This window comes from Pinus tabuliformis, chromosome 5_2, assembly GCF_031772625.1.
Source record: "Pinus tabuliformis cultivar Carrire ecotype Pingquan chromosome 5_2, CPIR1, whole genome shotgun sequence".
In the NCBI taxonomy this organism is placed as follows: domain Eukaryota; kingdom Viridiplantae; phylum Streptophyta; class Pinopsida; order Pinales; family Pinaceae; genus Pinus; species Pinus tabuliformis.
Window position 1 is genome coordinate 445366874 of NC_142306.1, and position 11671 is coordinate 445378544.

An 11671-nucleotide genomic window follows, 5' to 3' on the forward strand; every position below is an offset into this window, starting at 1 on the left:
CAGAGTGGTATCAGAGCATTGTTCACCCCTTGGACTGGATGGGCTATGTGTTGGTCATGCATGCATGTCAGTTGTATGTGTGTCTCTCACACTTGCATTCCATGTGCTTGTTTCGTTTTCATGATGTTGCTCATGGTGGTAGTGATGTCGTCATGTAGAGTTGATGTGTTTTAGTGTGGGATGCATCACTGTGAGTGTATGACTAGCTACATGTCGCTTGCATGTATTTTTGTAGTATGTTTAGTTGCAATATTTCTTGTTGGTTACATTATTGTATGCTTGGTTGCATGTATCATTCTTGCAGGTTTGATTTCAAGTATTGTTCATTCGTGCTTGATCCTATGTGCTTATGCATATGTGTAGTTGGTTACATATTGATTATGCATATTCATGTTTGCATGTGGTCAAGTGTACAATGATGTAGTGGTTGTTGTCATGCATGAGTTCGTGGTGTGTGTTGTTCTTAAGGTCATGCATTGATGACTGGACCCTAGCTAGATTGACGGTTGCATGGTCATATGCTTAGATGTTAAGTTTCTATATGTTGTCATGATTATGTTATACATGTATCACGCTGATTTGTTGATCTTGCAGACAAGGTATCCTCCCTGATATATGTTGAGGTAAGTTGGTTTATTGTGATTTGGTTTAGCTGAAATGGTAAACCTTTTAGGAAGAAATACCAAATGGCTAGCAAGATGGTTAACTACAAAGACTCTTCCTATGAATCTGAAGAGAAGTGTGGTGTTGGGAACTCTTTTGATTCAAAAGTTACATTGAGAAGATTAAAGGAAGAAATAAGGAGTTGTATGGCAGATAATGACAGAATCATGCAAGCATAAGAGAAACAAGCAGAGGTAAATTCAGTGACACTTCAAATTTGGTCATATTTGCAGTGACAGGGACCACATCGGATCAACTATGAGAAGGAGGATAGAACTAATGGGGCATATGGTAGTCGGTCGCATGGTGGTCACAGGTCAGATAGAGATGACACAATTAGAGATGGCAGATTGTTGGACACTCCGGATAGGAGAGGGGATAGACATAGGTATTATTCTAGTTCTGATTCAGATAGGAATAATGATCGTCATCATTATCATCCTTACACGAGGAGTGATTGGGGATATTTCCCGAATGAATTTAAGAAAGAAAAGCCACAAACATTTGATGGAGAGATGAAGAAACCGCAAGATTCAGAGGCATGGTGTTAGGAATGAAGAAGTTTTTCAGGTTGCATGACTATTCAGAGAACATGAAGGCTATAGTAGCTACATTTAGCCTCAAAGGTAAAGAAAACATTTGGTGGGAAGATGTGAAGAACACCAGAGGTATACATGAGGAGGATTTGACTTGGAGTGATTTTGAGCAGTTATTCAAGAAGAAGTACCTAATAGAGAGATACTTTGATGACAGAGCAAATTTCTTTATGAGCTAAAGATAAGATCCACTATAGATGATGAGTACACTAGTAGATTCTTAGAGTTACTGAGGTATGTGCCTTATCTCACAGAGGAAAATGCCAAGATTCAGAGGTTAATTAATCGGTTACCAGTTGCATTTAAAGACAAGATTGAGTTCGATGAGCCTAGATCATTGGAGGAGGCCATTGATGAGCCTCATCATTGGGTAATTATATGGGCCTTAATTCACCTCCTAGCCTAGTCAAACCAACTATTCTCACAACTTATTGCATACTTTTGATTATATTTTGTTTATGAGATGAGTTAGAGTTGGATATTTTTCTTTGTGGTCTAATGTGCATTTAATGCAGGATTAAAGGATAAAAGCAAGGAATTTCTAAAGATACCTTTGGTCAAAACTCAAATGGGACAAGGGAGAGGAATTATAGGGGGTAAATCCTCCTCATTTACCACCCCCCCATTTGAATATTCCTCCATCAGTTCAGACTGTAAATAGCCAAATCATGAGGACTAGAAGGCAGCTGAGCAAGTGAAAGTCAAAGCACCAGTTAATCTCGAGTTTGGGAGACGAGCCTCCCTAATTTTAAGGAAGTCGTTGGAGACTTCAGACGTATAAGTAGAGAGGCCTAGGACCTTAGTAGGATTCAAAACTTTTATTTTAAAACTCTACTTTATTTTCGAGCTGCAAGACTTGTGACAGTTCTTGATGTAATCCATTGTTTTGATAATAAGAATGAGTTTTGTTTTGAGCCAGCATCGAGTTAACTTAGAGGGCTGAAGCTCTTGGGTTAGGGCCCAACCCTAGTAGCTAAGGCTCCTCTTTATTGTACATGTATGCTAGTGTAGATTCATGGTTTAATTGTTCATTTTCTTAAATAGCTGCATTTCCATTACAACAATGTAGCGCATAGATTCATGGTTTAATCATTCATTTGCTTAAGTAGTTGCATTTCCATTACAACAATGTAGTGTAGATTGGTTATGTTTTAGTTTGCTTCCATTTGTGCCTTCTTTTAATTAGTAGGTTAGTAAGGAGAAAAAGATCGCCATATGGTTATCAACAGGTGTCTCAGCCTCACCTCCTCCCTTTGGGACCATGACTTGAGGAAGAGACTCTTTAGCAACCCCAAAAACACAGATTTCTAGTTCTTGCACGAGCTTTGGGAGTGTTTCATCTTGATTCAGTACTTGGGTCATTTTATCGTCATCTTTTTCCATCACTCCCTTTTTGTAATAAGATCTCACTCGTATTCTCATTTCCTTCAGCGCTTTCTCCATGCATAATATATGCAGAAGCTAATAAATCATGTCTTAATCAGCTTATACCCGTAGATATCCTTACCGTCTAATCCATAAAAAACCTGACCAATCGTCGTTAACCGTGTGTCGCATATTCATTTCAAAATTTGACTTTAGGCACTCCAAATCTCCACCATTGATCTGTTTTGTTTGATCCAACAGCTATCGCGTCACCCAATCGCCAACTAGCTTGATTGATCTCCACCGTTGATCAATCCCACATGATCCAACGGCTATCATAAAATCTCACGTGAATTCTTGCACGAGTGATATCCACCAGAGAGCACACGAGAAAAGTGGTTTTCTTGTGCTACCTATCACTCACTTAGGCTAATCGCGTGGATTTTAGGAATTTCGCTTACAACTTTGAGGGCGTGCGAGAAACTGCTTACCACCTACGAAAACCCGCTCCATCATTCCGCACATTTTCCACCCTTCTTTCGACATGTGACTTGATCTGATCCATCTATCTATTGACTTCATCTCCCGTGATAAGATCTCTGCCATTCATCTCCCGTTAATCCTATTCATCCATCTATTGACTTAACCTCCCATGATAATATCTCTGCCATTCATCTCATGTTAATCCTGTTTGTCCATATATTCACTTAATCCCCTGCGATAAGATCTCCACCACCCATCTTCCGTTGGTCCTGTTCGCCGATCTATTTACTTAATCTCCTACAATATGATCTCTGCCGCTCATCTTCCATTTATACTGTTCATTGATCTGACTGATCCAACAGTTCCCATGCACTGCAGCTTCATTACCTCTCCCTTCCACTGATTTTGATCTTCAATTGCTCTTTCGCTTGACTCCTTCCTGAACTTTGTTCTACATATTCTTTAAACGCTACTACTCCTAAGCTTAGATTTGTTTATTCAATCAAACTCCAACATTGTCCAATAATCGCAATACTCATTCTAGCCATCCTCAACCAACTTCCATCCACCTGTCACGTGTACAAGAATAATTAAATTGTATGCTTGATTTTACCAAAAAGAGCGAAGATAGGTTTAGTTTAGTTTCCTTGCTTACACATTAGTTTGGTTTGATGCTCTTTACTTTTGTAACTTAGATAGTAGCATTAGGTTAGTGTTGATTTAGCAATTTTTCTTAGCATAACTGTTTAAATGGTTAATTAGGATATGGTGTGATTTAGCATTACATGATTTTTTCTTCATTATTGCAGTAGAGTAGCTCTCTTAGAATAGATTTTCTCTTCTTCCATCAAACAATCAAGCTTCTTCTGACTCTATAAGTCTAGCTTGGAAATCCCGGGGTCTCTCACCAGATGAATAGTGACAACGAGAAGGAACTTCACTTCTACTTGTGCATATAGCACTGTCACCTCCAAGTTTGTACGAACCCTGGGTTGATAAGTAAAGCTGGTAGCCCAGGAGTTGCAACATCCTTGCTACAATAATGGCGCTCATCAACCATTCGGAAGCTAAGGCATTTATATGAACAATCAAAGCGCATAAATTAAGACTAACCCAGACTGGAAAGGTAATACAATAAAAAAGGAAAATGGGATAGAAAGTGATCAAGGCCTCAGGATACAGGTAGCAAGGAGAATGTTGCACCACCTAATAGGTTCAATGCATCAAATAGAGGATAGGGATTCTGAGTAGGAGAACAGAACAAGGAGACGATATGGAAGCCCATAGAGTGTTGGAATTGTGGAAAAGATCATCATAGGAGAGATTGTCCACAGAATCAGGGTGGTATACCTCATATATATAGTGTGTAGGAGGCACAAACTATTGGGGATGTTGGTTCCACGTATTTATGCATCATTGGATAAAAAACCGGAAGAGCATCAGGCATTTATCATTGATATGGATAGTAATCTTTGTGATCAAGTTATTTCTATTTTGGTTGACCCTAGATCTAATTATAGCTATGTTAGTCCTGACTTGGAGGATAAGTGTGGTTTGAGTAAGGAATTTCCTGAAGAGTCTTGGTTAATGCAGTTGGATACAAGTACAAAGAAGCAAGTGATGGGCCTCTAAATTAGACGTAAATTAAGGCCCATTCCTATAATTTAAAACATAAATTAAGGCCTATGACCATCCTTCAGCACATTAAACCTCTTTTTTTGCATTAGATAATTTATTTTAAACTTTAATATATTCATTAGGAAGGTTTGCGAATAATTGAATATTTGTGCCTAATATTATTTATTTTTTATGGAATATTATGAGAATATTGGGAAAATTATGAAGAGTTGGAGGAGGAGATAATTTAGGGACTTGTTACCTAGTACTGGAGGATCAATAATAAATAATAAGTCAACAAGATATTATGGAATTATGGCACAAATTGTGGAACTCCAATCATTGAGAAAATCTAGGAATGTGTTCCACTAATCAAGGGAGAAGATCCACTAATCAAGGGATTTCAGTGGGGAAAGCTTCCTCCATTCATGGGGAATGATTCTTAATCATTTTGTATAAGTACCAAGTCAAATTTTCCTAATGATTGAGAAAATCTAGGATTGTGTTCGTTGCCATTTAATGCAAATTCTTATTATTGGGGACTAGATCCACTAATCAAGGGATTTTGGTGGGAAAAGCTTCCTCTATTCATGGGAAATGAAACTTATTCATTTTGTGTAAGTACCAAGTCGAATTTTCCTCTAGGGGGAGTTAAATGGTTAATGAAAGTTCTTTTATAGGATCACAAGCATTATTTCATCCTTGGAAAATCTTTAGAAGTTCATAATAATCATTGAGTTTCTTGGATTAGTATTCTTCTTCCCAAATCTAGATTGTTGGACCTCCTTTTTAGCAAAGAACATTAAATTTCTACTATTTTTTAGAGCATGCTAACAAGCTTCAATCGAGTTGATTCCACTTGCATTAGATCAAAAAAAAATTCAAGTTCATAACAAAAATTACCCCATTGAATTTTCACTTGATTTGTTTAGGCATTTCGTAGATTTACTAACTCACTAGTTCTCAAATTTCCATATTGTCGACTAGTAATGTTTTTTATTTTTTGCATGGGTTAACATATGCATTTTTGAGTGATTCCACTTGGAATAGGGACCTAAGACATCCTAGTTATTAAAAAAATTTATCCCATCCAGTTGGATTTTATTTTCTTGGTCATCAAACCCTCACCAATTTCATCATTTCACAAGGAAACTTCTCCAAGCTTTTTGAGCGAATCCATCCATCTACTGACTTTGGTTTTGAGTTTTGAGTGATCCTAGGAATTTTCCCACTCCATTCCTCCCATCACCTCCAAAACCTCACACTATTCTCTCAGCTATTTCCTATAGGTTCACTGTAATTCCTATAGGATCATCATGTAGGTTTCTAGTACATCCTGAAGGTTTTCCTGAAATGGCCTATTTTGAGGCCGAATTGAGAGAAAACCTCTAGGAGGTCACCAAAAGCCTCTCAAGGATATCCCACACCATCCAACCATCTCCTAAACCTTCCATACAACCTCCAACATCCTTAATTCACCTGCCACATCACCAAAAGAAATTAGTTTGCATACTTGATTTTGCATGAAAAGACAAAAAGACAAAAATAGATTTATTTCAGCCCCTTTACTTACACATTAGTGATGTTTGATGCTTCTTACTTCCATGATTAGCTAGTAGAATTTGGTTCATGATAATTTATCATTATTGCAAAGCATATTTTCTTGGTAGTTAATTAGGAAATGGTGTGATTTAGCATTGAATTCCCGTCTCTTAACTTGTACTTTCTTTCTTGCAATAGTTTAAGGTTCCATTTCAAACATTTCATTTTTTGCAATTAGTTTAGGATTTGACTTCAATACATGCACTCAATTAAATCATGACAGCAAAGGAAGGACACATTGTATGCCACACATATAGTACAGACACCTCTTAAGTTTGTACGAACCTCGGGTTGATAATTAAACTCGGTAGCCTTGGGAGTTGCAACATTCTTGTTGCAATACCGAGGCTCATCAACAAGTTCATCATTGGGTAAGAGCTTGTGCATTTGATTTGAGTGGTATGCCTACAACAACACATTTGAATGTATTATCGTTGGGTTCAAACAATACGTTGTTTGGCATGGATTGGTTGTATCTTCATAGAACCAAAGTGGATTGTTATGACAAATCCATTGAGTGTGTTGATGAAAATGGGGAACCAAGAGTCTTACATGGTAAGAAGAAAGCTACATCAGTTAGGATGGTGACAGCTATGCAAGAAAATCATAGTCGTAGAAAAGCATGTAAGCTATTCACAGTGCACATTTCTAGTGATAAAGGTAAGTTGAGGATATATATGTGTTAAGAAGGTACTCAGTTTTGCAACAGTTCAAGGATGTATTTCTTGAGGAAATTACAGAGTTGCCACCTGACAGGGAGGTATAATTTTCTATTGAGTTAATGCCAGGGGTGGCTCCAACATCAAAATCACCTTACAGGATGATCACACCTGAGTTGGTTGGCTTAAAGTTGCAGTTGAAGGAAATGTTGGACAAGGGATACATTTGGCAAAGTGTTTCACTGTGGGGTGCACCAGTATTGTTTGTAAAGAAGAAATATGGTACACTCAGATTATGCATTGAATATAAGCAGTTGAAAAAAGTAACCATGAATAACATGTATCCTTTTTTGAGTATTGATGACTTATTTGATCAGCGGAAGGGAGTAGAAGTGTTCTCGAAGATTGATATGAGATCCGGATATCATCAGGAACGCATTAAAGAGGAGGACATTTACAAGACTGCATTTAGGACCAGGTATGTGCATTATGAGTTTGTTGTAGTTCCATATGGCTTAAATAATGCTAAAACTACATTTATGTGCTTGATGAATAGTGTATTGCGTCCATGTTTGGATAAGTTTGTTATTATGTTCATTGATGATATATTGGTATATTCTAAAAACGAGGGAAAAGATGCCAAAAATTTGGCAGCAGTGTTGAGGTTGTCGAGGAAGCATCAGTTGTTTGCTAAGCTCAACAAGTGTAGTTTCTTTCAAACTGAGGTACAATACTTGGGGCATATGGTCTCCAAGGAGGGCATTGCAGTAGATCCAAAAAAGATAAGAGCCATCATGGAATGGGTAGCTTCTAAGAATGTGGATGAGGTGAGATATTTCATGGGGTTGGTAGGCTATTACAGGAGGTTCATTAGGAACTTCTCACAAATTTATTATCCTATTATGTCATTGAAAAGGAAAGGTAAGAAGTTTGAATGGACAGAGGAATGTGAGACTAGTTTTTAGCAGCTCAAGCAGTTGTTGACAGATGCACAACTGTTAAATATTGCAGATCCAAACAAAGAATTTGTAGTATGCACAAATGCTTGCAAGAAGGGACTTGATTGAGTCCTTATGTAGGATGGACAGGTGGTAATTTATGAGTTACAGAAACTGAATGAGCACAAGCAAAACTACCCCACGCATGATCTTGCGTTCACAATGATTATAGATGAATTGAAGATGTGGAGACATTATCTTTTGGGTAGGAGGTTCACATTGATGAGTGATCACAAGGGTTTGCAATATCTACTTGACCAACTGAATCTGAATGGTAGGTAGGCTTGGTAATTAGCTACAAGCAATGAGTTTGATTTCGAGATTCAATATATCAAAGGTAAATAGAACATGGTGGCAGATGCTCTTAGCAGGCGGATATAGGTAAATCACTTAGCAATTATGGGCTCCTATGGGACATATCTACAGGATAGGATCTTGCAGGAAGGTCAATAGGATGCCAGATATAAGGATGTTGTGCATAGGCATAGGTACAAGTGATGGTATAGGTATAGGTAAAAGTACACGTATAAGTAATAATACAGGTACATGTACATATGATGATACGGTATGGGTATAGGTAGTGGTACAGGTGGAGGTGTACAAGATGTGGAATATTGCCTTACAATAGATGGATTGGTTAGATTAAGAGATAGGATATATGTGCCAGACAATAGTGAGCTCAAGAAGGTGATATTGAGAGAGTTTCATGTGAAACCATACTCAGGTCACCCAGGTTATCAGAAGACACTAACAATAGTGAATTGTTTTTACTATTGGCTGAATCTGAAGAGGGATGTAGCAGAGTTTCTGGCTAAATGTTTTGATTGTCAGTGAGTGAAAGAAGATAAGCATTGAGGTGGACTGCTACAACTGATTATGATTCTAGAGTGGAAATGGGAAGTCATTTCCATGGACTTCATCATAGGATTGTCGAAGAAAATGAGACAACATGATTCCATCATGGTTATTGTGAAAAGGTTGAAAAGGGTTGCACACTTAATTCCAGTGAAGTCTACATTCTTAGCTAGCGATGTAGCACATGTATTCATCATATATGTGGTTAGACTACATGGTGTTCTGAAGAATATTATATCAGATAGGGGTGTGAAGTTCACTTCTAGGTTTTGGAAGGAGTTATTTGCAGGTTTGGGCATAGAGTTGGCCTTAAGTACAACTTATCATCAACAGATAGATGGAGAGACAGAGAGGGTCAACATGATATTGAAGGACATGTTAAGGATGTATGTGATGCATCAACAATAGAAGTGGGAAGAATATCTCCCCATGGTAGAGTTTGCATACAACAATGGTTATCAGGAGTCATTGAGGATGAGTCCTTCTGAGGCATTGTATGGGCAGAGTTGCAATACTCCTATCAGTTCGAGTGATTCGGTTAACAGGGTGGTGATTGGAACATATATGTTGGTAGACGTGGAATAGGAAATGCAAGTTATAAAGAAGAATCTAAAGGCAAAATAGGATAGACAGAAGAGCTATGTAGATAGGAACCTGTTGTTCAAGGAGTTCTAGGTTGGGGAACATGTGTACTTTCACATCAAATTGAAGAAGAGATCCTTGCGATTGGATCATGTGCCAAGATGGCACCAAGGTTTTGTGGACCCTTCAGTATCATTAAGAGGATTGGGCCAGTAGCCTATCGACCTACATTGCCTCCGATAGTGAAAGTCCATGATGTTTTCCATGTGTCATTGCTAAGAAGTACGTTAAAGATGTTGATCATGTGATTGACTGGTATGTATTGCAAGTGGAACCAAATGGATAATTTTAGATGGAGCCTCAATGTATATTGCAAAAAATGGTGCTCATGCTCCAAAATTGAGCAATTGAGCAAGTTAAGGTGCAGTGGAGGCACTATGGGCCTGATGAAGCTACATGGGAGATGGTGGATCAGATGTGGGCTATGTATCCTTGTTTGTTGGTTGACGCAAAGAAGTTTTGGTATGGTGTTTTGGTATATGCTTTGGTATATGTTTTGATATATGTTTTGGTGATGTTGGTTTATGTACATATGTATATGGATGTAAATACCTCTATGAGCTATGTTATAAAGCTCCAATAACTGGTATGGGTGTCATGTCATTATGATGTTATACTTGTTATGTTTCATGTTGGTTTGCTTCTTAGCAGGTTGATCATTGTAAGTACAACAACAAGCTAAGTTATAAATCTCTAGCAGTAGTATATTTTGTTTACAACAATTTTGTGGTTATAGATATTGTTGAGCACCAAAGACGGTGTTCCCCCAAGGGGGAGGGTTCTTTAACAACCTTGGTGAGAATTCCATGTAATAAAAGTAAATAAAGGAAAAATAATAACCACGGATGATGAGACACTTATTCCAAGTTGAATGTTGGGCAAAATCCTATTGATGGGGATCACTTGTGATTGTTTATGGCTAAGGAAATTAGCAAAGGAAATGGATAAGGCTTTCGAAAGGCAAAATGGAATTTTTGGCACATTTATTTATGAAAATAATGGAAATTAGGAGAAAATTGAGGTGAAAGGTCACAAGTTGCATTTGAGGAGGAAAATGAAGGAAAATAATGGAAATTGAAGAAAATAGAGGCCTCATTCATAAAAAGGCTTCCGAGGATCAGTTGGTAACCTTTTGTCAGTTGAGTTTTGAAGCTCTCTCATTATTCACTCTCTCACATACTCTTGGAGACTTAGAGTTTTCTTGGAGCACTCTTGGTGGCATGGCATTCTTGGATTCTTGGAGCAAGAAGCCAAAGGAAGAGAAGGAAAGCACAATAGGGCATCGAGATCAAAAACTACATCATATTTTCTTGCAAGTACTAAGTTGCATGTATGATTTCTTCACTAGTTTTGGCATGCATGACATATGCATGCGGATTATTGGTTGTGATCTGTCGTTGGCATGGAGGATTGTCTAGATTGACAGTGGATTGCCTAGCCTTTCCATTTCCTAGGTAGTCATGGTGTTGTGCGTTAATTTCCTTATTTTTTTGGTTGGTTCTCATGTTTCCTTAGCTTGAGTTGACCTTTTAGTTCCTGGAAGCCCTGGTTGGACAAACGCTCTAGAAGCCCTATAATAGGTTGGGTTGAGTTACTAGTCCTGGAAGCCTTAGTTGGAGAAAAGATCTAGAAGCCCTTGATGGGTTGAGTTAGTAGTCCTAGAAGCCTTGGTTAAATAAATTATCTAGAAGCCCAATGACAGTTGTGGGTTGAGTTGCTAGTCCTGGAAGCCTTGGTTGGAAAAAACACTCTGGAAGCCCTAGAAGGCTTGGATAGAGACAAAATCTGATGATGGTTTTGTGATGTCTGATAGTGAGGTGGAATCACTCTTTGATGGGTTGGGGTGGATGGCCTCTAGAAGCCCTGGATGATTTTTGATTGATGTGTTCTATAAGATCCCAGATTCATACTTGTAATATGGCACAGGGGTGAATGGCTAAAGAGAGATTTGGCTCAGCCATTCTACGGCCGGGTGGAACATTGAAGTTCCATCCCGGGTTTGGATTTTGCAGCATTAATGAAGGTTATTTCTCCTTGTATTTCTATGAGAAGTTTGATGGATTATATGTGGTCTATATGGATGTACTTTCATTAGTATTTTTTTCTGCTATTATGCTAGTTATGTATGTGTTTTATGATAACAACCATGTATGGATTTTATCATGTTTTTACTTGTAATTGAATGATCAAT